Here is a 26,663-nt window from a genome sequence, read left to right as displayed (position 1 = left end):
AGGTCTCTCGCGTTCTCGGGAACACTGTAGCCACTTGCTGTTGTTTTACAAGAAAAGCATGACCCTGCTTTGGCTCTGAAAGGACAGATAAAGGCACTCCTTGCAGGCAAAGATAAAGTGCATTCCCATTTGGCACCAAAACTTCAAAGAAAAGCTGGATTAAGCTAAAGTTCTGTCCTCAGAGTTTGCATGAATACTCTAGGGAACTCTATTCAACACACAGGTTATGCTGGCATACGCCTCTGCACTCATCTAAGCTCAGGGCCAAGATTCCTAGGAGTTTGTCACTGATACCTAGCTGAAGATGATAGCTGCTAGAATGATTAACTAGATCTGGTTGGGTAAAAGCATTTAATAAAATGGTTAATTTTCAAAGGAATTAAGCATATGTACTTGCTTAAAGTTAAGCAAAGAACTGAAGCAAAATCCAAACTCTTTCAAAATCTGAAGTTCATAGTTAGTATGACTGGTCACAACATTTTTGGTAACTGAGAAATAAAAAAGTCTATCAAGTTGTTCTGTTTGTAAGTCTCAACCACAGTACAAGGGGAAAATGCAGTAAACAGTAACAAAATTTTTACAAGAAACCTGTAGGCTGTGATGTGTGTTTATAAAATCAGGACTGATCCTTGAAAAATAAAATATAAATTCTTATCTTCCTTGTCAAATTTTTATAATCCCTTGTTTGTGTTTGCATGATCTCATGAAAATGGAAGAACCATTCAGAAAAGAGTTTTACTCCAACTAATCTTTCCAGGGGTAAAGAAATAATGAATTCACAAAAAAAAAAAAAGTCATTTTAGCACACAAAGTTGCTCTCTACAGGCAAAATACATTGCAACAAGACAGAAAGGGTGTAGTCACACCAGTCCTTTGACTTAGACATACGTATCATTACTGTCAATGTGTTAAATGCTCTTCTTTGTTGATTGTTGACTGGAATAAAATATTGGTGGAACACAGAATTTTATTATTACTCTAATTATGTCATCTATTACCATCATCTTAAGATTCAGTTGGGACCAGGATGTGCTTGGCATGTTTCAAACAAGGTAATGAACAAGTCTCACCTTTAAATAACACATGCCTTCCGCATAGTGGTAAGATATAGGAGATGGGGCTGGAACTCAGCTGAGATGACAGAGAGGGAAAGAGTGACAGCAGAAGGAATAGCCAAATATAATAAGTACCTATTAAAATCAATAACAGCTTTTCCACTGGCTTAAGTAACTTTTGGACCAAATCCTAAATGTACCATTTGGAGGATTTATAGGTTTCTTTTAAGAGACGTGAACAAAAGTCTTTTTTATTAAATCATTCATTTGCCGCTGAGGCTTATGGAAATGACATGCCTATCTAATACTAGTATGATGGACCTCGGTTCTAACACTTGCACATTTGTTTAGCTTTATGTGGTGAGTAGACTTAGTGTATAAAATTTAGCATGTGTATAGGACTGGGGCTTTTCTTAATTGTATATTTTTTTTTTCTGGAGATGTACCAAATCCAGACCTACTTTTCTCTGACATTTGTTTTTGTTTTTAATCCCTACTCTCTCCTTCTGGCTTCTTGAATCTGCATTTCTTTGCACAGAGAACCACCGGGAGTTGTATCCGTGCAGAAAGGACAGTAGCCTGATGGACAGGGCATCCTCACAGAGACGCGGGCACGAGGTGTGGGCCTCCTGCTCCTGAGGTAAGTACTCTTAGGCCTGAGCGTTGTATGGATGACGTCGTACCACCAAAAGAGCAAGCTGAGCCTGCCAAGTGCTTTGAAAGAACACTTATACTCAGGAGGGTTTTTTGGCTTTGAATCTCAAGTAAATAAAGACAGTTAAACTCAGGAGAAAGATTGTATTTCAAAGACAGCATGCTTAGGTTCTCCTATTGGGTAGATTTAGGTTACTGTATACTCATCATGTAGATTTTTTTAATTATCCTTTTCAGGTATCAGACATGTGCAATCCGTCAAACAGACAGCCCAAGTGCAGGGTCATGCACACAAAATGTAGGTATTAAGCCCCCTCAAAGTTAGCTTGATGATACCGACCGGTTCATTTATCACCGGTACCGTAAAGAGACAGTCATTCCCCAGCACCACCTACGCGCTCCTGCTGTGCTCTTCTGCCAAATCCTGAACTCATTCAACTCACTGAGAAACGGTAAGCTAATTTAAAAAAATATGAATTGTTTTAGGGAGCTGAACTGACTCAAGGAAGAGGCCAGGTAGTTCTGAGCCTGCGACAAGGCAAGGGCCAGCGACAGAGGCAGGAGGACGGAGAAGGGAGCAGCACTGCATTCCCGGAGGCAGCAAGCCCTCGGGTCAGCTCAGCCGATCCCTCCAGCCGCAGTTCAGCTCGCAAATGGCTAGTGCTTTCACGGGATTTTTCTGCCTGATTTCCTTTAACAGTAACAGTAAAATTTTCATTTGATGCCTATTATGAGCGGTGGTTGTATTTTGTTTATTTCTCTGATTTAGATGAGATTTCTTTTCTTTCCTATAAATGTCTCCTTTTTTCCCCCGTATTTCTTTTAGTTGCAGTGACAACACAGTGAACAGCAGGACAGACATCCTTTCCAGAGAGGAAAGGGCATCTTAGCGTGTTATCTTAACCTGTTGTTGGAGAGAGAACACCACTGAAGGCTCCGCAGTAGGGGAGGTAAAGCAAGCCACTTTTTTCCAAAAGGCACTTCTGATGATGGCAGTTTTAACTGAAAAGGCAGCTGTGAAATAATGCTTTCACTGTTTGCAATGATCTTATATATCTGGCTGTGAACTCACTGATAACATAATAACATTTTTCTAAGATGAAAAGGAGGCTGGATATGTAACTTAACCATGAAGAAATGTATCACGTATCACATCGTCTTATTTAGGCAGCTCAGCAAAGGACTTACGCCCATGTTTAATCACATGCTTATACCATTAGTAATGCCAAAGTGCTTAAGCTACTAGCAGCAAGAAGATGGATGGACATGTACTCAAAAATATAGTATAGACTTAACTGCTTTTAAGAATTCTGGCCTTCAAATGTTGCTAATGTTACGTGGAAATCTTTGGAAACGTTCTGCATTATTTGTAGAAACGCTTCTATAGGAAAAAAAATTTTTGCTTTGCATTTTCTCTTTCATGTTCCTCTCTTAAAAGTATTTGCCTGAAAACACTCATGATCTTTTTATGTTCTACAAAAATAAGTGTATAATGATTTATTTTACAGTGTTCTCTTCTCAAATTCTGAGCAATTTGCTCTGGAACACAGAAGTCAGCGATTTAGCTGAAAAGGTTCCTGGAACTGCTGAGGGGAAGACCCAGTTTTCTATCTTCCCCACAGTGCTTGAGTCACCAGATACTACTGCTACCTTATTTCAATTTGTGTTTTTAATGCCAGGAATATTTGCAAGCTTCATGAAGTAATGCTTCTTCCATGTTAAGCTAGAAAATATAATGAGCAGATGTTTTGGACGCTGAACTAAAAATCAGGTTATTCAGAGATTTGATAAATCTATACTATGCTTTCCTTTGCTTCTACATGGCTTCTTCATTTAAATTATTCACATCTTTTTACTTAACAGCTGCATGTGGAAAGAAAGGGGTCTTCAGGATGAATTTAAGTCAGTAGAAGGAAATGAGATAACAGAACAAAAAAAGGCAATGTCCAACGCACATAAACAGAAAAAAATAGGGGAACTAGTATGGAGTTTCCATGTTAATCTCTTCCAAAAAGTGAAGACACTGCACTTTTGATGAAGACTAGAATGAAATTATTATTGAAAAACTTTCAAGGTTCAGAAGCATGCAGTTGATTCATTAATTTTTTGCATTGTACTTTTCCAAAGTCTATCTAGGGCTGAAAGTAGGTGTGCCAAAATACTCTGAGAAAGATTCATTTCACAATTTTGCTGGACCTAACAGAAGCCGGACATGGAAAGAAAATCATGAGAAATCCATATTGCTTGAGATTTATTGACAGTTTTGTAGATCCCAGATGTTTTAATGGTTTATGTAAGCTACAAATATTTGAGAGCTTATCCAGAATCAATTCCAAGATTTTGAAAATTTGTCTATCACTTCTCTTAACGGCCCACAGGCGAGGACAGGATACTTGCTCACATCTGCTCTTCAGCGGAGACCCAGGCGAACCACTGCTTGTTGATAGGGACAACCCGCACACAACAGAAATATGAACCTGGGCATGGGTGGGTTACCTCTGTCCTCTGCTTCCATCGGTTCTATTCTGGAGGTGAGAACCAGCTGTGAAGTCGAGAGCCAAAGCGGCTGCTGGATCTGTATGCTGCTTATCAGAGATGTGGTCGTAATCTACCACCTTCCTGCTCTCTTGTGCTTTGAAAAGACTACATTGCATATAACCAGCAGTCATGAGGTTGACTCTACAAATACAGTAGCTGGCCTCTGAATTATTTTCTCAAATGGGTAGTACAGTAGGAAAAGAAAAAGAAATATGTTGTAAAAGTTATTATCAAAGTTACTTTACCTCTCTTAAAAATGTAGAAATCTTTATTCTTCTGGCGTTACTGCAGAGCAGTTTAGAGAGCAAAATGTATTCGATATTTTGTATGGAGCGACTTCCATCAGACTTTGAGGGAAGTTAATAAATCAACAGAAACCACTTAACTGCAGCATTTTCATGGGTCCAGTGGAATTCTAAGCAAATAACAGGTTTGTAAGAATAAAAAGTCACTTATATTATACATACAATCAAACGTTCAAAGGAGTGTAAAAGATGCTTAAGTGTTAATATTTTATGTAGCTTTCGCTCTCAGTAGTAATTGCAAGCTATTAAAAAGAATGTTAAACTGTAGCTGTTAGCACTGGCACAGCCCCAAGTAAACAGTGAACCCTCACGGAAGGGGGTTAATTGCTACAAGAAGAGGTAATTTATTAAGGAACACTGAAACCCTGTATACACCCAAAGATCAGACTGAACTGTAAAAATATCTTGTGAATATTACATCTGATAATCAGATCTTTCCTATACTGCACTTTAGAGTCTCAGCCTATTCAAAAAACTGAAAAACCAACAAGGTTTTTCTACAAGGCTCCTATAAACCTTTAACTGGTGCCCTTCAGTCTGCCACTTCTCCCCTTTCCCCTCCCTGGAAAGTCTGTTGCTCACTAAAACATAAGCTCACTGGCAGGAAAAGCCAAAGTGACAGTCAGATGGGACACGTTGGGGGGCTCCTTTTGCTTTCTTTTGCTGTGTTTGGCACACTGTGCTAGAGCCTCACTAGTCCTGCACATGTCCAATTACCTTTCTCCTGATTAATAATCTTATGTTTTTATGAATCTCATTAAAAAGACATCTTCTACAAGGGTTCAGATCTCCTCAGGCATGACACAGCAAATGAAAGTGCAGAGCAGCTAGTGCTTCTCATGCAATCATCTCATTAACAACTTTTTTTAATGACCTCTTGGAAAAACACAGTTTAGTTCTTTAAATAGTGTCATGAGTGGTCTGCTACCTTCAAACTTCCACACACTGTTTTAAGGCCAGGAGCCACCTTTCTTCTGACAAACCTTAGAAGCATTGCACACACTAGCAGGACTCCATTAAGAATTGCTAATAGGCAAGTCTGCAGATCCAAGGACAATATCCAGTCCCCTAGTTAAAAGAAAGGTATCAACTTTTATGTCTCTCTCTGGCATAATCTTTTTCTTGGTCTGCCATGCAGATGTCTCCTGTATAGTTGATGTTTGTTTAAGTTCAACATGAAAGGTGTACAGAATATATGGCAGAGATTTGTAGTTTGGAAAAGCCAAATTTTATTATTTGGCTTTTAGAAATTTTGTCTTTATAAGATGTAACTAAAAGCCTATCAAGCCTGGGAATTCTTGTACCGTGCTCAGCAGGATTTGGATCAGGACCATGAGCTGGAATATCTTGAAATCAATTTTTATAAGCCCAAACAAACCACAACCAGACTTCTGAAAATGCTCCTGTTCTATGTTTTGCCTCTCATGGAAAGGTAGCACAAAAGCAGGAAATGAGCAACCTGATAATGATAAGATTTTCTGTCACAGTAGCTGTGATCCCTAAATAGTCTTCTTGATCTTTAGAGAAAGTAAGAAGAGTTACATCCATTCAAACTGATCTAAACAATTAAGCTAAACTAAAATGACAATCTAATACACTGAAGTGATTTGCAGTTGTATCTGTCTTGACTTAGTTTATTTTATGTTACTAAATGCCATTATTCTGGGAGGACATTTTTATTTTTCATATAGGAAATTCTGTTTACTCAACCTTTTGTCTCTAAAATTTATAGCACTGATGGCTGTACGTTACATTTTAATGGGATAGGTTTAAGGAAGTACTACATTCCTGCAGGTGTTGATCCCACTCTTGCAACTTAGGACATTTACCATGTACTTTTGACAACAAAAGATCTTACATTGGTATAGAATTGGTGTAAATGAAAGGAAAATCATATCCTAATGCTTGTGAAAAAATTCTTCAAATGTTCTGAACTTGGAGTCTCATTTAATAAGCCAAAACCAAGCCTTAATCTTGACAAAATAGGCCTGAAAAACATTGTGAATTTATACATGGTACTTTTTTCACTTTTAATTGCTGGTTCAGAAGACTTAACAAGGAGTAAGTGTGCAAAACTGAAAGATCAGAGTTTTCTCAGTTGAACATTTTTGTTCAGATTCAAATAGAATTTTAAATAAAAGTCCTAATCCTTTTTTTAGATTTCTTTTACTAGTTCAGCCATTCTCTTCATTTTATTTTCTAAGTTCTTTTGTTTATTCATCATTTTTTATTGTTCAAATATAAGATTTTGAGGCTTTCAAAGCAGCCTCTAAGAATTTGTTACTCGTGTTTTAAAAATATTCTTTATTTTCCTTTGAAGGGTCTTACAACAATATATAACACAATTTCAGCCTTTATTTTTGCATTAGTTGTATTTATATGAGTGTAGTTGCTGCCTTCTGAATGAACTGCAAATAAAACTGAGCAGGTTTTTTGAAAATAACCATTAGGCTGCAATATGGCTGTACATTACCCAGCGTATATCCATACAGACACTAACTCAGTAAGTCAGAAAAGTGCTAAGAATAGTTTTAATATCGCCACATATGTTAAAAATCTCATTCTTTCAATGAAATAAAATCTATTCTATGTGAGTTTGAGAACATTTACAGAAATTTTAATAGAAACTATTGAAATATCAAGGTGTTTGAAGATCAGCAGCTGATGGGAGAGATGGGATCCACCTCATGGGAGCGAGGCACACATATCTTTGCGAGCAGGTTGCATAGCCTGGTAAGGAGGGCTTTAAACTTGGAAAGATGGAGGAAGAGGAGAGTTACAGAGACAAGGTAGTCAGCAAAACTCAAGTCAGCCTCAAGTCAGGATGCCCCCAGTGGGTGCATGCAGCCAGGGAGTTGCATATGGAATATGACTATGGAGGACTTTCTTGCACCCCTCCTGGGAAACCTGTACGCTCGATTACCCCTCCGAAATGCCTGTACACAAACACATGCAGCGTGGAGAATAATGTGTGTGGGGTTGCAGGGCCATGATCTCGTTGCAGTCACAGAGACATGGTGGGATAGCTCGCGTGACTGAAATGTTGTCATGGATGGCTATGCGCTTTTTAGGAAAGACAGGCCAGGAGGGCGAGGTGGCGGAATTGCTCTTTACGTGAGAGAGCAGCTGGAATGTATTAAGCTCTGCATGGGGGTGGATGAAGAGTGAGTTGAGAGCCTATGGGTAAGGAATAAAGGGCAAGGCCTTAAAGGGCAGGGGTGACACTGTTGTGGGTGTCTACTACAGGCCACCTGATCAGGAAGACAAAGCCGATGAGGCCTCCTATGAACACCTGGAAGTAGCCTCATAATCACAGGCCCTGGTTTTCATGGGGAACATCAAGCACCCTGATATCTGCTGGAAGAACAACACAGCTAGGCACAAACAGTACAGGAGGTTCCTACAGAGCATTAATAATAACTTTTTGAGACAGGTGATGGAGAAGCCAATGAGGAGAGGTGTGCTGCTGGACTTTATAATAATGAACAAAGAAGGACTGGACTCCTATACCTAGGGAAGAATAACCTCATGCACCAGTACAGGTTGTGGGTTAACCTGATGGAAAGTAGCTCTGCGGATAATGACCTGGGAGTCCTGGTGGACAAATTGACCATGAGCCAGCAGTGTGCTCTTGTAGCCAGGAAGGCCAGTGGTATCCTAGGGTGCATTAGAAAGAGTGTTGCCAGCAGGTCTAGGGGGGTGATCCTGCCCCTCTACTCAGCCCTGGGGAGGCCTCATCTCAAGTGCTGTGTACAGTTCTGGGTACAAGAGAGACATGGAGCTACTGGAGAGAGTCCAGCGTAGGGCTACAAAGATGATTAGGGGGCTGGAGGATCTCTCTTATGAGGAGAGGCTGAGAGAGCTGGGACTGTTGAGCTTGGAGAAGAGACGATTGAGAGAGGATCTTATCACTGTATAGAAATGTCTGAAGGGAAAGTATAAAGGGGATGGGGGCAGGCTCTTTTCAGTGGTGCCCAGTGACAGGACAAGAGGCAATGGGCACAAACTGAAATACAGGAAGTTCCATCTGAACATGAGGAAAACTTCTTTATTGTGAAGGTGACAGAGCACTAGAACAGGTTGTCCAGAGAGGCTGTGGAGTCTCCTCCTCTGGAGATATGCAAAACCCACCTGAACACAATCCTGTGCAAAGTGCTCTAGGTGACCCTGCTTGAGCAGGGGCGTTGGACTAGATGATCTCCAGAGGTCCCTTCCAACCTTAACCATTCTATGATTCTGTGAAAGACAGAATGCAAAAATGCAACATGTTTTACAAAGAAAATCTAGGGAATGAGAAATAGGTAGCAACTTTGCTCATATGAAGATTTTGACCATGAACCTGAATTTCCGTTATAGAAATTGTTCAGAGCTGCACTATGATTTTCATCCATCTCTCATATTTTTGGAAAATGGGTGATGAACTTCCTAAACACCTCACTTGACAGCTTATTTTTACCTTGTACACCTTGTACAGTGCTAATATGTGTACATACATATATATAGACATGCATGCATATATACATATATATTAGTGTAGTAGTACAGCCACTAGTGATACTGAACTATTAGCAGACAATCAGATATTTCTTCTTAAGACAAACATTTTGAGGAAAAAAGATATTCAATATAATATTTCAGAGAATTTCATAATCATATTAAGAGTTATTGTTTTAACAGCCCACAAAAGTATGTTTTCATTAGAACTATTCTTCACTACATTCCTTAGTTTTGTTTATATTTCAGCTCTTTTGTAGGCTGAAGTGAAGCAATATTTTAGTTAAGAACATTATATCATCTTATACAGTGTTATCAGGAGCAGTATGTACCTTTCAAAGCAGATATAATGTTCCATTTGCGTGCACCAGATGAGTTCACTTTCAAAAATAAATCTTCACATAACCCACAAAACAGAGAGGCAAAACCTGGGAGAAATCAGATGCACTGAATTTAGTGGGCAACAAGGGGGCTCTGAGGAAGCTCCTTCTAATCTTACTTACACATGCAGAGATCATGTATGTGAACAGAACTCTACTGAAACATAAAGATTTATCTTTTTACGTATGCATAATCCATAAACCATATGATTGAAAGTATGGCATTATTTCATATACAAGAAAGAAATAAAAAGATTCCTAAATAGCAAAATCAGATGTTCAGAAGTTAAGAGATGTTCATAACAGGATTAACTCGCTCAGCTTTTGTTCTCTTCTCCTCCCTTCCCACCCCTGTTTACAGCCCCTGTATATTTGGGTCTTTACATGCTATTCACATGCATTCACATATGGGTCACATGCTATTTTAACACTGAATCTTTGTTTCAGTCCATGTTCAAATTAGTAATGGTGGAAATTGTTAGTGAACTATCCTTTCAGCAGGTTATTTTACATAAATCAGGAATTCTCAACAAATTAGTTACACTCTAATCCTGCTCAAAACTGATCCAAAAAGGGGTTTCGTTGACTTCCCAAATTCACTTGAAGGTGTTCATCCAGCTACACAGCAAGAATACAGAGAAAGGCACTGAGTGACAGGAAGGATTTATTTGCAATCATCTGGGATGATGTATATAATTCTCTCAGGTCTTCACCACTTACAGGTGATACACAGTCATTTCAAAATGATGCCAATAAAATGTGCATTTCAGATCACATCATCATGTGCTTAAAATGTGTATGATGTATGCACTAATTTAAAGAAAAATATCAACTGCTTAAGAACTCCGTTATATAGAATATTTTCTTTCTTTTTTATTTTCTTTCTTTTTTTTTTTTTAATGACTTTCAGAGCCTTTTCTTATGTGTGCTCTTGCTTCAGAGACCAGGTGCTTTAGCTACTGAGTTCAGCTGATTGAGACTCTCAGCAGAAACTATTAAAACTTCATAAAATGATCTCAAATCACTTTCCTATACATAAAAATGTCATGATTTTAAGGCTTTTTCTTCACAGACTCCTCTGAGCTAGGAACAGCTAGGCTGGAAAACTGGGGAAGACTGTTTCCCAAGCCTTCTATTTTTAGTATGACAGGCTGTGAGATAAGTATCTGAAACACATCATTTATCTAAAATGAAATATTGTCCATTTTGGCTGCAATATCATGATGAGAAATTCCAGATCAGAAAAAGAAGGAAAATAATGCTGTATGGGATGTTTCAGATTCCTTAATGGCATCTGTTCGAAGAAGGGTAAAAGCAAATATATTAGGTATAGTTTCAGAAGAACTAATTTTTAGGCAGCTCTTAATGGAGAAAGTGAATGTCATTTTTCTTATAACTAACTAACTCTCAAGTGGGGCAACTTCACTCTTATGGATTTGGACTGGAATTCAATATCTCCGTTTTTGTCATCATCCCTATATCAGATTTGTTTTTGTTACATTACAGTAGCAAAATGTCTTAGAAGTAAATCTTGTGCCTGCTTGGATCAATGGGAATTCCTCAGCTTGCACAGAATTTCATCTTTAACCATTTTATGCATCTGTAGAATGAGCAGTCTAAGAAAAAGTGTTTAAAAGCATTTATGACCACTTCTCTTTAAGGAGTAAAGCTCCAAGTTCTGTTACAGGTTTTACTTTGCAGCGCTTGCAGTTGGGGGTCAAAGAAAAGAATTGTCAGTCACTGACAAAATAAGAGTGGCCCACCTCCTTATGATCCCAGTTATTGAGATAGTTTGCATCCATACTCAAACCAACTTTCTAAAGTTACTAATTTCATTAAGCATATGCAGAAGTAAAAATAAAACTGCTGCAAGGCATCATAATTTTCACCCAGTCACTAAAATCATCTTTGCTTGCCACTTTCTATCTATTCTGGACAATCTTCTTGCTATGTATCTATAAGTATTTTTGAACGACATTTCTATATCGATATAGATATAGATGTCAATATATAGATCTATATATTCATTGCACTCCTCGATAATCATAGCAAGAGTAAGGACACTAACAGAGAGCAAAAACAACACATTTTCCTATGAAGTTTTAGTCTGGCTAATACTCTAAGGAGTGGAGAGTGGGTGGAAGACTGAGTCCTATGGCTACCTAAATTAGAGTATAGCTGAAGTTCTAAGAAAAAAAATATGCATTGGATTTGCATAAAACCACTTTTTCTTTAACATGCTAAAATGACTTTCTTGTTTGGACAGTCTTGGATACCCATCATAAAGTACTCTGGGAAGAACTCAAGTCTATTTGGTTTTAAATAGCGGTTAAATTACTGACTTTGCACTGGACAGTAAAACCTATTCAAGTATCCTTAGGGTGTTATTCATATAACAACATTCAGCTCAGAGGCAAGACTGACCAGGCAAGATTTTGCAAGACCAGCAGTGTTGAAGGTGCGGTGCTGTCTTAGTCACACCAGTATGCATGAGCGCTACTGGGTTGCCACAATGTTGTTCACATACCTTTAGTGAGAAGACATATGCTCATCTCTCCCTTGCTGGGCACCAAATTTTCAGATAGAAAACACACTGTGATCATTACAGAAACATTTTCTTTAGGATAGTCTTTCCATCTTCCATGAAAATTATTGCACATGTTGACAGTCAGGATCAGAATGGGATTGATACCATGCACAATTTCTGTGCTCTTTAGTTTTGATAACATTTTCTCAACTGAATCAGGAAAAATAAAATATTTGACTCCTTTTTCACCAGATGTGCAGGGAAGACCCAGAATTTCTGGATATAAAGGTATCATGTGAACACAGGAACACTGAAACATGCCTGTATATGAACTCAGAATTCCCAGCAGACTTCAGTAAGAACTACCATTTTTTCAAGGTTACCATTTGTTTTCCATTATAGCCACCTTCTGTTAACATTCTTCTGAGATGAGACTTTGTATCTAATTGTATTCATCCACAGTTCAGCCTATGACTGACTTTCCTGGCACCACATGTCTGTATTTGTCCCGAATCCAAGATACTCAAGGAACAGCATGACTATCTATGATCATTTCTCTCCCCCAGCCCCTACATACCAGAAAAGATCTATCTGGGAAGAGAAAATTGAATTCCCTCCTACCTGAAAACCAGTATTAATGTTATCATAATTGCAGAGAAAGATCATGGGAGCATGTAGAGTGATACATCTTCAAGATTAAGCAGGACTTCCAGTTCAACTGCCAGTGCAACTCTCCTTATTAAAATGAATTCTCTAAATTTACCTCTTCTGAGGGAATATTGGAGCAAAGAAGGGATGGACTACTTTAGTCCTTTCAGATTTACTCGTTGCAGGCTCTCTTTTCCCATTTTGCTACGGACCTCTAATTCTGTCTTTTGATTTCTTGTGTATTTTCTGTTGACTTCTACGTTTCTGTCTGAAAATCATTTTCTATCTCATATTTTCTGTTTTGTCCTTATATTATTACGGCAGACTTTAAATCTGAGCTTTAATTGTGCACCCTTTTGAGTCTTTTGAGACTTTCATATCCTTAAAAATCTCTTCCTAATAGTTTCTTATTAGACTTTAGTTTTTCCTTTGCATTAGTGTAGTTTGCAAGTGTGTTTTTAAAACAGCCTCTTGAAAAAATTGCCATGTCTCCTGCAATGTTTTTATTACTTAGTTTATTACGTTTGTTATGCTGCTTCTGTTGTTCACACACCTTTCTTAAAATTAGTCATTTTATAATCTCTTTTATTCAAATATTTCACTTCTAAACATGCAATCCATTCTTCCCTACTGGTCAGTAGTAAATGTAAAATAGTCACTTCTACAGTAGTTTGTATTTGCTTCTGAAACAAAATGTTGCCTTCCATGCATTTGTCCAAAAGGTTGCAGATACCATCACTTCACCTGGACGTAGTAGCTTTTAGCAGGGTTATGATACCTCTTTGGTTCTCCTCATATCTGTTTATATGTACCGGATTTCAGCAAACTTACTTCTTATGATCTCCCAAAAATACAGTTTGGCTTGTCTCATCCATTCCAGTCACAAGCCACCAGGCAAAAGATGTACCTCACTTAGCATTCCACTGAACACACTGCGTAAGTCACAGAAAATTGCAGGAAATATCTACAGTAAAACACAGAAAGACACAACTATGTCTCATAGAAAGTGAGCAGGAGAGTTCAAAGACATCATGAATGACCTCTGCAATAGTAGCTCTTAGACAGTCATAGCAAATATACACATCTGTGACATAAAACACAAAAATCTTCTTTCATCCATACTTTCAAAATAAGCTAACCCCTTCTGTAGATACTGTTTTTCTGAGGTTTGTCTCTGAGTGTTGGTTATGTGATAAACCCCTCAGTTCTTCCTATTTATTTGCCTGCTCCTCAAAGTTTTTTAAAGATGATGTCCATATAAGCTCTTTCCCTTGTAAGATCACATGGCAGTTTTCTGATTTGGAAAATTTCTGAAATATTGAAAAGGGAATGATTTGAAGAGAAGTATCCACTGAGAGAATATATACAGAGTTAAAGCAGGAGCAGCTTTACTTCCTGGCAAACCTCTGTGGCTACGAATAGGATGGTCATCTGAAACAAGTGAGCAGTGATTTGTTTCCTGTGTTACCTTCCCATGTGGATTCTGATTTAAGGACTGTTCATATTTGAAAATTTTGAAAGTTCCCATTCCAGATGATATGCCAAAACTTCACCTGATCAAAGCAGTATGACAGCTGTTTTCATGGAAACACAGAGACTGATGCAAATTAGATGTCTACCTCCAGATCGTTTCAGCTGGAAGACCTGCAGATAGTGCTGAGGATGTAGAGCCAAGACACAAGCTCTGCTCTAGGTACCATTTTAAAACAAATATTTTCTCCTGACGGACTTTCCAAATTGTACTGTTTTACCATATGATCTATATCTCTTTTCTGATATCTGCCAGGAGCCAGGAAATGTTAAGTCAACTTTTTAGATGACTGTATAGTTTAAGTTTTCCTTAAAGTTTTCCGTTGTGTCAACGACTTGTCTGAGAGGTAAATCTGAAGGCTCAGAGAACATCTAGTTGCCTGAAGAGGAGGGAAGCCCCATTTTCCCTCTCACAAGACAGGGCCTTCAAACTGCATGGTGCTTAGGCTGAATTTGAAGTACTGATCCCTGAGGTCCGTACAAGTGGGTCAGATGACAATTCACTGTGTTCACATACTTCTGCGATGAGAAGCACGTCCAGAAGTTTGAAGTTCCCCTCTTATCTAGGACTGAGAGATCCTGTGCCCATAAATTACAAATAGCCTGACATTTCATTTTAACTTATCTGTACACTTTCATACGTTAAAAATGGAATATTTTTCTTCCCCAAAGAGTTTCCAGGATAATTCATCAGTGTTTGCTTGGCGTTCAGATTTTGCAGTAATATGCACTACATAAATATGTAGACAGCAAAGTTTCATTACACAGATATCACCACCCATGTGTTACTAAAAAGCAGATTGAGGTAGAGTCCATACTCTTTTGAAATATACTGTAGCTTTATCTGTCAGTTCCTGGAGAAAGGTAATTTACTTTCTATTGATCATTTCCTAATGACTTAGCAAAAATATTGAAAAAGTGATAAAGTATATTAGAAGTATTCACCAAAATTTGACTCTCACTTGCAAAATTAATGGAACCATGCCATGCTTTAAAAGGTAAGCAAAAAGAAGAAAAAGAAAAGAAAAAAAGAAAAGATGCTAAAAATAAATTGGTAAAAGAGAAAAGTTCCTGTAATTTTAGGTTTAAAATATGAGCCTGAGTAATCAAGGAAAGTATTTTTACTGCCCTGTCAATATTTTTCCTGGAAGCTCTGGTAAATAGACTTTCTTTAGATCTGTAGTGTGCGTGCCTAATGGTCTTAGGTGTCTCTTACCGCAGAAAACTTTATCCTTAAGAAATACAGTAAACAGGAACTCTGTGGTTACGTAGTTCCTGAAAGAAAAAAAAAATAGGGAACATGTTCACTGCCATGACACACAGACAATTTATACTGATTTAAGAAGAAGCTGTTCTCTTCTATTTTGAATCTTTCATGCCAACCTTTGTTTCCACTGCATTAAAAAAAGCTATTTTTAAAACCTATTGGTGAACCGGATCATATTTTCTCAGTCATTTGAATTAACATCTCTATAACCCCAGGAGCCCTGCAGAAGTGCTGGAAAGCAAAAGGGAGCTTATTCTGCCTTTCTAACGCTCTATTTATTTATTTTGCTGGAGAAAAAGATCGGCCATCTTCTCTTCTGAATCAACAGCTAGTAAAAGCTGTAATCCATTCAAGACTGAAATAAGCTATAAAAATTATCTCACATAACTTTCACAATTTCAGTGTCACACCGGTCATTTATTTTTTAGTATGTTCATTGCTTCAAAAGCTGCCACTTGTGCAAATGAAGTAACACAGCGTGTTGGCTGTACAGATCTCCCCGTCAGCAGCAGCTCCCCTCTGTAGTCTGGTTCATTGACTAGCACTCATCCTACATTCACAGTAAAGTTCATCTCTCGGTTTGCTAGGCCTCCCAGACAAACTCACAGGTCAATCATCTATCATAGAAGAGGATTTGCATTACAGACAATGTATTGTCAGGGGAATAAACCTCAGTATTCAATGCTACTGTTTTGCCATGAAGAGTGAGTGCTCTGTCATCATGCCTGATCAGTACAAGTTCAGTCTGTTCTTGACTAGAGCACTGATCAGAATTTATGGTTAGGAAGAGTCTCTTCTCTCTCAGCTCATGTTGAAAGCAACTGTAAAGCTCAGTGCAGTCGTAAAAGATGTAACCTTCAGTATTGCACAGAGATGCAGATACATTATGGTAGTATTATCTAAAACGCGAAAAAGACCAACACACTAATCAAAGGGAGTAATGCTAGGTTTAGATTCTAAATAATTTCTTTTCTTAAATGGTAAGTTCTTTTTTGTCAAACCCACCTGTCCAAAAATATATATATATATATTTGACTCAGTTTACTTGCTGATCAATAATTTTGTCATTCCTGATGTCTGTGCAAGATCAGTGCTAGCAAATAGGGAAGCATGCTGGACATGTGGCATGCCTGGCCTCAGCTGTTCCAGGTCACAGACCAGTGAGGAAGCTGAAGTTTGGACATGCAACCCATTTTCTGTTATCCAGCTGTAGAGGCTCCTGTGTTCAGGGAGTAGAGGGGGTACACTGCTGGAGGTAGTAAGACTTTAAAGCCTGTATGGGTGGCATCAGCCTGCCAAGCTACTCATCTCACCCCTTTGCCAGAGTTTGCTGCCCTGTGGAAGAGAGGAGGTACATGTTTAGATGAGCCTAAACATGTTGCTGGCTCCCCCGTTACAGTAACATCAACAGTGGTAGATGCTGAGGGATGTAATCTGTGTTTGTGTTATTGAAGCCTTTTGGATAAGAGAGCAACAGTTTTCAGCCTAAGTAGCTGCAAAAAATCTTACGCTTTATGTCAAGAGCACTGCCAGACTCTGGGCTCACACAGCTGCAGCGTTGCAGCAATGTCAAGTGAGAAACGATTCGGAGACCCAGCCAAGTCAAGCCAACTCTTTATTGTGAAAGTAGGGTGATAACAGAATGAAGTTTTTAGGAGTCCTGTATTTTGGTCTGTTCTTTTATGTGAATGATCTTTGTACTGTTACCTTTCCCAGTGTCACTGTACTTTTTTACTTAGTTTCCCACCTTGACTCAAGTTGGCCATTTTCATCACTGTAATTTCTCTCTGTGTCTCTTTCAGGCAATTCAGGTATTCCACACAGCAAGAGCTGAAGATGCTGAAGGATGTTTGTTGGTCTATTGGAATAATGTCTTTTGCTTTATGTCTTCTTTCTAGCTGATTTTTCTTTCCCTGAGGAGCAGAGCTCACATTGTTCTCAAACTGTTGTTTGGACACTGAAAGAAAACAGGTAGTCTTTATGGCCTGTGATCAAAAAATTGCCAGGTTGCCAAAACTGCAGTCAAAATAAGGGGAGAGGACTGGTTTGATAAATTTCCCGAAATACAAAAAGGTTGAGGGAAAAAAATCTTGTCCAAAAATTTGCAAAATTTTTGATGTCTTATCATCATTTTCAAAATCAAAAGTCTTATTTTACTTTGAAATAATCTTATTCGGACACCAAGATCAAACACTAGAAGAAAAAAACAAAACAAAACAAATAAGAATTGGCATTGGCAAGAGTTGCAAAAGACTGGGAAAAAAATTGCATTGGCAACTTTTTCTGTGATTTTGAAAAATTCAAATATTTAACCAGATTTTTTGTGAATGGCAGATGCAAAATCTGAAAAAATCTTGTGAGACCAAAACAAGAACACCACCTACCACTTATAATCAGGTGTGATAACTAGATCACTGAAGTAAATCACATGATTGCTTTCAGTGTCCTAATGGAAATGATACTCTGCGTATAAAAGTTTTCTCTACCTAAAAGATGGGTTTACTCCTCCTGGAGTCAGTTTAATAGCCTGAAAAACAGGCAGAATTTTTGTTGAGTGTGCTAAGATTTTGTGGAGTCTCTTACCGGTGTGTATTTTTGCTCTGAACTTCCCAGGGTGGCTCTAGAATGTGAGTTCAGACCCTTTCAAAGAGATGAAGCACATCTGCAGCACCCTCAGGAGATAGTCTCATCAACGAGGCTCTTGTTTTCAGAGTAATTTTCTCTAAATAATTAGTACTTCCCTTTCAGTTCAAAAGTAATTAATTCTCATTCTAGACTGAAAAGAACCTTGGGTCTTTTCACCTCTCAAAATTGAGAACCCTCAATTTTGTCATATATAAGTTCTATAGCAATTATAAACAAATAAACCCAGGTTCTTGTAAGTTATTTATGTCATAATTAACGTTATCTATTCCATTACCAAAGTGTCTGCCATATAAATAATAGATATATGCTGAACTTCATGGAGTACTAAAGCAGAATGTTTTAAGTCTAAAATACCATGTTTGAGGTCAGCAATTTTTTTTCAACGGGTTAAGCGTTAAAATTTTGGCAAGACCTCAGCATCTAAAAATGTTGGCACTATTTTGGAGACACCAGTGGGAGGTGGGGTCAGATCTCTCCAGAAGGAAGAGCAAATTGCATCTTTCCCTAAAATTTTCAGGGAATCCTTTAAACTCCAACCAAAATGTCGATAGGGATGTCAGAGTGTCTCTTTCAAGCTTTCCTTTAAAGAAAAAGACGCATCTCTTCAGAGGTTCTTAAAAGAAGAGTTTATCTAAGTAAAGGTGAGATGGAGGGCTTAGCAGACAGAAACGCTTCTCTGAAGCTCAAAATAAGGCCTTTATGCTCTGATGCTGGAGCAGAGCTGGTCTTTGCCTTTCTCCACAACCTAGGTCAGATAGGAGCCCTCCAGCCAATGTGGTGCCTCTGGTGAATGTAATCTGCTGCTTTGATGGCCCCTAATTTTCATGGGTCTCAGTGTCCCATGGCTGGGTACTGTGAATTGCATACAGCAGATCTGGTGCCGAAATGTTCAGCGTTGTTGTGCATTTGCAAATCTAATTTCTACCTCTTCATGAATCTAGTGCTGAGAGCACCATGAATATCACTCAGTGATATTCATGGGTTTACAGCAGATAACAGCAATGCTCTGATCCATCCACCAGTGCTACATCAGCTTGTATGAACTGAGCTGTACAGTAAACAAAACATTAACCATATCAGAAAAGCTTTTCTTTGCTCAGCTTTCAGCTCTGTACTGTTTATTTTTGTTCAATAACAAAAACAGATGTTTTTTAGTGTTTTTACTTCTCCAGATGTATCTTTTAAAGTGTTGTCAGCTGTTCAAAGACACTGCTGATTTTTGGAGAGCAGAGAGACCTGTGGGAAGTCAGCTATCTGGCACTGGAAATTGAATTTTCGAGGTGCACAGTCCATTTTTTTCTAATGAACGCACCATAATTAAGGATTCACTTAGGATTTTCTCAAAAGGTCCAATTGTGGCTTCAGCCTGCACTACAAACTGCGTACATCCTAGCAAATTAGACCTTGGCATGAACAGAATATGTATTAGTGTACAAATCACAGCTGCCAAGACACACAAATTCTCTGTGTGTTCACTCGGATTTCTGCTCTCTCTGTTGTTGGGCAGAAAACGTTGTGATCACTTGGAGAATTAGCATGAGAATTCATTGAAAAAAATATATATATATTAAACGGAACCATATATCCAGACTGGAAAGAGGAACAAAATTCACCATCAGATTTTTATCAAATCTAAACTGCAATAGTGTTACTTCAAAGTATAAGTAATGCTACATTTTTCATATGAAGAAGCAACCAAGCTTTCTCCTAGTTTGTTTATGCTCAGTAAAAGCAGAGGCAAAAGGGTGTGACTAGATTCTGCATTTAGAGCTGGAGAGTAGTTTCCTCAAGTGTGAATATTTTGTTATGATTCCAAGCTTAGCTCAACATCTATACTCCATTAGTGTATTGGACTGCATATGCACAGGTGAAGGTGAAGGATATTTAGCATAATTTACAGCTGATGTGAATCTGTCAAATCTGACATACATGTATTTGGCATTTAGACGGACAATATGGGAGAAACTCTTATTAGCCAGAATATGATATTCCTGATAATTTGAAAAAACAAAGGCTCTAGTTACTTCCATATTCTTGCCTGAGGATCTGAAATCAATAGTGTTTCTTTAAAATTCAATTTACATTTATGTGTATGCAGACTCTTCCATCAAAACTTACCAGTTTCACATGTCTTATTAAGGCACTCTTCCAGAAGGAAACCTGAGGACTGCTTAATCGTCAAATTGAGATCAATTATTTAATTCGTAACTATACTCTACTGTAGATACAAAACCTTCCTAATAGAGAAAATAAAGAACAAAATAAAATAAAATAAACTCTCTTCTGTGGTGTGGATTATCGTTACATTTTCTTCACCAGCATGCTCTCTAAAACTTGTGGGAATGAGTATAACTTCACAGTTACAGATTAATACTTTCTTTGTTTCTATATTAACTATATTAGTAAAAGCACTGATTTCTCTATTGAAATCAGTTCATTACTTCTGACCTTAAGGAAATATACCTACATCTGATCTGCTCGGTAACAGAGACCTTGACAGACACTATGGCAGGCTTTCTAATTTAGGAATTAGGAAGACCTAGCAGTTGTAGCTCTAAAGACTACAAAACAGTTCACCAGGAAGATTGACCTAAACTTAGGACTCTGTTCATGCTATAGAAATGTGGAAATGTTTAAATTTTGTTCTGAACTGGATATTCAAATAAAGCATTTGAAACATCAAAAAAATATAGAAAGGAAAACAGAGAACTGTGATTTTTAGACTGACCTAGTGCATTTTTTTAACTCTTTCTCATTTTACATTAAAAGAGACCTATTGATGACCTTACCCATTGATGACCTTGTCTGAAAGACAGCAACTGTAAAGCTAAACAAGGAAAAAAAATCATTATATTGTGAATGTTTCCTCTTAGGGAACTCAACACTGCAAATAGTCATGGTGGCTGAAAGTTCCTAGAATTACGATAGGCATTTACTTGGAAAATATGATCGTTCAGAGTTATGAGTAGGGAAACTGTTAGGAAACTCTTGGAAGACAAGTTTGCTTCCAGAGATAAGCCAATTTTGAAGTGATAGAAGCAGCATTCCTCTTAAATAGTTCAAGCTGGAGCTGCCTTTGTATACTTAACTTCATGGTCCTAATTAGACAAGTGATACTGGCGTCTGTCAAATGGTCCTATTAGTCGGCGAGGATTATTGGTCTGACTCAAGTTTCATAACTGTATGCTGAGAATTAAGGATTTATAAAGAAATATTCAGGGCATAGTTACACTGATCTTGATCTATGTCCCTTGTAGCATTGAACAAGGAGCATACTTACAGAAGAATGTATGTATGTCATCACACATTGTCAAGAACATAAAATCCTAAGACTGAAAGGGACTTCAAATCCCTGCCAAAAAGACAGTGTCAGCTATGCATATCATTCCTGAGAAATGTTTGTCTAGCTTATTTTTAAAGGTTTCCAGTAACTATATGTCTTGATAAGTAGTCTATTCCATATCTTCTCTATCCTCTTAATGAAGAGCTTTTTTCTAACATTTAGCTTACATCTCTCTTGCTGAAATTTAAGTAAATTATTTCTTCTTCCACCTATCTTGACTATGTAAAGCATTCAGTTCTCATCTTTCTTACAGTACCATGTTCTGTATTTGAAAATTATTATTATGCTGTCCCTCCCCTCTACCTACCATCTAAAATATACATACTATTCAATCTCTTCTTCTATACCATGCTAGGGGAAGTGTAGAGACAAGATTCTCAGTAATCTTGCTTTGTAAAATTACTAACTAAGCTTTGTACGGCTTATTCTCACAATGTTTGTCTCTTTAGTATGCACATGTATATTCATCATACAAAACCTTAGCATGATAAATGTCTAGCCTGGAAATAAGGTTTGGTCCAAAGCTGCCTGACATGAACACAAAGAATACCTTTTTCTTCTCTAGCTTGTGAATCAAGACCACACCTAGGAAATAGTTTATTTTTCTCATACAAATAGCAACAAAAACCACTCCACCAGCTGTTTCCCCTGCTCTCTTACCCACCATTTCAGTTCCAGATATGTTCTCAAGTTGATCAAGTTGTTACTACAGAGATTGCACTATGTTTATTTTTGTCATTTTAAGTGGTATGTTATCTAAAGATTTTAATTTAGTGGAGAAGCTGAGTGCTTTTAAAACACTTTTTCAATAAACGATCATCTTATCAACATTGGCCATAATAATGACATTTACTGCGTTTTACTACAATAAAACTTTCACAGAGCAGGAAGAAAAAGTTTGATGGATACTGAACTATGTGAAGGTTGTAACATTTCTGCATGTTTCAGGATAGACCACAAACAAAGCAATATTTCCTGATGTTCATTTCTTGATGAACAAGAAACTGGGAAAGTGAATTTCAAAATGTGTTGATCTCCACATGCATCAAAAATCATCACCAAAAGCACAACATAATTAAAACTTAATTTTCCCCATGTTATTTCTCCACTTTTTGCAGTAGTAGTGGTATTTACATTAAGCCAATTTCATATCCAGGAGCAGGTACCTTCTGGATCACAAGACAGGGGCAGGCTTTGGAGAGGACCTTGGTTAAGGAGGTAGGTAAACAGGCAAACTGTTCTGCTGATGTAAAATTTCTCAATGTTACTTGCTTACCCAAATAATCAGATACTAGATAAGGTCCAACTTATTGGTCCTAAAGACTATTATATTCTGTGCAGACAGCAAATGAAGAGCATTAAAAGAGCATGTGTTAGACTACTGTGGATTGTGCTGACTATCCAGTGATCGCTTATACAAATGGAAGTTACAGTAAGAACAAGGGGAAGTCCTCTGGCCATTCTTCTTCGGCAAATTGTTTCTCTTAAAAACATTTTCTTATTGCTTCTGTTTGAGGCTCAAAAGTCAGTTCCAAACTAAAGAAAAATAAAAACCTCAAAACCATCCAAACAATAAATGCACAATCACAAAGATTAGCAGTTTAATCTTTTTGGGGAAGACCAGTTTCACTTAGAACCCTAGAAAGCAAACAGAGAGCATCTACTATTAAGTAACTGATATTTTCTTGAATTTCTTCTTATTTCAAGTTTGCTTTAAAATTTGAGAAATGGCCATTTATTCAAGTGGCAAGAAAATTGTGAGAAACTCAGACCATATATTCTTTTCCACTAATTACCTGAAAATTTAGATAATTATTCAAACTTCATCCAGATAATTTGAATCTCTTCAGTCAGCACCACTGGCTGGAAATCTCACAAGAATATGGAGGTTGTCTTCTGAGATGTGCAGTACTTCTTGTTTCTGGTTAATATTTTGGCCTTTCACTGTTCCTGTCTCGGTATTTTGGCTTTTATCAGTTCCTGTCTAGGTATTTTGGTCTCCCTTGATTTCTGTCCCAATTGGAAAACAAAAGTGCAGATGCATGTGAAAATGAGAAATAATGAAAAATATAGAAAAATTGAATATTCCATATTTTAAAATTTTGATTCAAGTTTAGATTTTACAATGAGCAGCAGTTTGGTGAGGACTTTTTTAAAAAAAAATTGATATGTTTCTCCCTACCAGAAAGACTCTCAGAACAGTATTATCTTACTAATTTGTGACAGTCATACTACATGACTTAGCATTGTACATTTTGTGATGATTAAACCTCCAGAAAGATGACATTGAAATGAGCTACATTTTTCTAAGAAAGTAATTGATCCATGTCTTCAAAGGGAGAAAAAAGGAACAGAAAAAAATGGGTCAAGAGAGTTCCTACATGAATTTTTTAGGATAATTAGTGGGTTAGCGTTTCCTTGCAACAAGTGGGTATTTTCCAGCTGGCCAAGGGCAGCAGTGATTTCAGATCCAGCATGTCTGATGAGTTCCTAATGAAATCCAAACAATGTCTGCCCTGGCTCTTTGCAAATAGAAAAGTCTGTGCTAAACCCTGGAAGGCTATAAGGCATGAACTCTTCTGTGTCAGCTTAGAGATTTGCAACAGTTTGCAAGGAAGGAACTCAGTGGTCCAAGGCAATGGCTGTCAGAGCTGCTCATTCTCCTCACCACTCTTGGACACCTCTTCTCCAAAAGCACCCAATCCAGCTCAAAGTTTGGTTTATAGGTTGTCACATCAGAGATTCAAAAAGTAGTTGAAGCTGATGAACTCCAGCCTTTCTGGAATGGCCCTTCAGAGTGCCAAAGCACTGATTGCCATAGATCCTAGGAGCTCCCATCAGAGAAGGGTGACCAAATAATAAAGTAAGGTGATGACAGATTTAAAAATAAATCATGTAATAGGGAAATGCAGCAAGAGCCTGTGGACTCAGTTATTTGTAATATTTATAATACCATTTCCAAAAATTTGAAGACCAGCTGCAATGCTTTAGGAATGGACAAGTAAACCAATAAAATGAACATAAGTACTAATGTGAAGGGCTGGGGAGGCCACCCAGGCTCATTCCCTCAGTAATTACCAAAGGAAATGTGGGATGCATGAGTAGATGTGTCTTCCCAGAAATATATGCTGTCTCAAACAGAGATTTCAGGCATCCTTCACTTCTACGCGCTGTCTGGGTGTATGACTTGGAAGCTCTGGGCAGAGCATAAAATAAGAGGGAAATAGTGACTGCACTTCTGAAGCTGGCAGAAACTGCTGCCTTGCAGGAGCAGGAGGGCAAAGCAAGAGGCAGACTAGCAAGATCAGCCCCTGCAGGTGCCTGCCTTCCAGGATGGCAGCAACTCTCAGTTCCTCCTCCCTCACTGTAAGCTGGGAAAGTGCCTCCTTTCACCGAGGCACAGCCCTTACTTCCTGGCAAGGCAGCAGCTCCCAGTGCCCCAGGGTTCTTGAGTCCCCAGAATTTCACAAGTGACTTTTGTATAGCACACGCTTCACATGGGCATGCTAAACAGAGCCCACTGCACATGGGCTCTTGGAGCCATTGCGCCCTGCGTATCACACGTGAAGGCACTGGCTCTTTGCTGTGAGTCTGTCTTCAGTGCCTACCAGCTTGTGATTCTCCAGAAATTTCACCTAAGTCTCAAGGTAGCTGTATCCCAGCCCAGGGTATGGCTGTGTTCCCTGAGAAAAATCACCATCAAAAACCTGAGAGTTTCCTAACAATGTTTTTTTAGCAAGGGAGGAAAGACAGCAAAAAAGTCAAAAACCCAAGTGTTTTGCTCTAGCTATACCATAAACTGTTACTTACCTGTGACTTGTAATTTAATGCCATGACCAATAATATTTATATAATATACTGAAAGGTGGTCAAGTACTATGGAATATATTTGGCCGACAGTGAAGTAATAGCTCTGTCATGGATGCTAGCAGTTCAGGACACCCTTAGTGAAAAGTCTGCTGTAAATTGTAAATTGTAAAATTCAATCCAGAGAGAATGCATACCAACATTTAGTTATTATGATCCCATTATTGGAGAACTGAGGTCTTGGCATTGCAAAACAAATTTCTTGGATGAAAAAAACCTCTCTCAGGAATTAATTTGTAGTGTGCAATTATGTGTGCATTCACATGCTACTGTGTCAATGAATATAAAGAACGAATTGTTCAATGAGATTTGTCCAGATCCATTGTTATTATGATGCATCATCTCCTAAAGTGAAAGCTATTTGATACCTTTCTCCATCCCTCTGCTTTAAAGGCTTTCATGTATATGAACCACCCCTTTAAAAAAAGAAAAAAAAGGTAATCATGCAAGTGAAAATTTGAGTAAGCAAATGCATTTGGCTCTAACATACATGGAAAGTTTATTCTGGAGCCAAAGGTGGTTACTCTGACCATAATTTTACACAGACAGTTACAAGTGGTTATCTTGATGGGTTCATACCATTTTAATGTGAAGTACTTTAGTGTTTTAGTTTTTATTATTTTTCAATAAATAAAGCAGAATGAACTTCAGTGATTCATGCTGCCAACTACTTTCTAAACCACTGCTTTTTACTGAGAATAATTTATAATGATCAAAGATAAACTAAAGTATTAGTTTGAAGAAATATGACTTTAGATTTAAAAGTTCATTTTATGAGGTATATAATCTTCAAAGTTTTTTTCAGGCCTCATAAATTTGATTACTTTTTCCTTAGGTCTTTAACTGCTTAAAAGGCATAAAGTTCAGAAATATCATCTCATTTGAGTTCACAGGCATTTCTAATCATTGCTCTGTCGAGCTGCAAGATCACAAGTCAATCTTCACTGAATATGCATTACTAACCAAGGTATTTGTGTTGGAAAAGACCTGTTCAACACCTCTCCATCAAGAGACTGTCTGAGCATGTGATAAATTTTCCTCCCATTCTATGAAGGACACAATGTCTGATCTGTTTGATGCTGGTTACTAAATATTAGTACAATGAGAAAGATAAGATCAGTTAATGTTTTTTTCAAAGAAAAGGCCTATATAAAACCTGTGCCAGACACAAAACAAAAAATTCTAAGGTGACGGCAGGCAGTTCCTAACCAGGCAAAGGGCAAAAGACAGCCCTCATATTCTCACATTCGATTCCCTATCAACTTCCCTCAAAAGGTATTGGGGGGGCTGAGATAGGCTCATACATACATACTTGCATTTGCTCTCAGTTGACTTCTGCAGAGTTATCAGTGTATGGAAATGCAAAATATACTTCTATACACACTTTTAGGGAAGCTTTCATCTTCATC

The sequence above is a fragment of the Rhea pennata genome, chromosome 3, assembly GCF_028389875.1.
Source record: "Rhea pennata isolate bPtePen1 chromosome 3, bPtePen1.pri, whole genome shotgun sequence".
NCBI classification, from domain to species: domain Eukaryota; kingdom Metazoa; phylum Chordata; class Aves; order Rheiformes; family Rheidae; genus Rhea; species Rhea pennata.
This window is presented reverse-complemented; position numbering follows the sequence as displayed.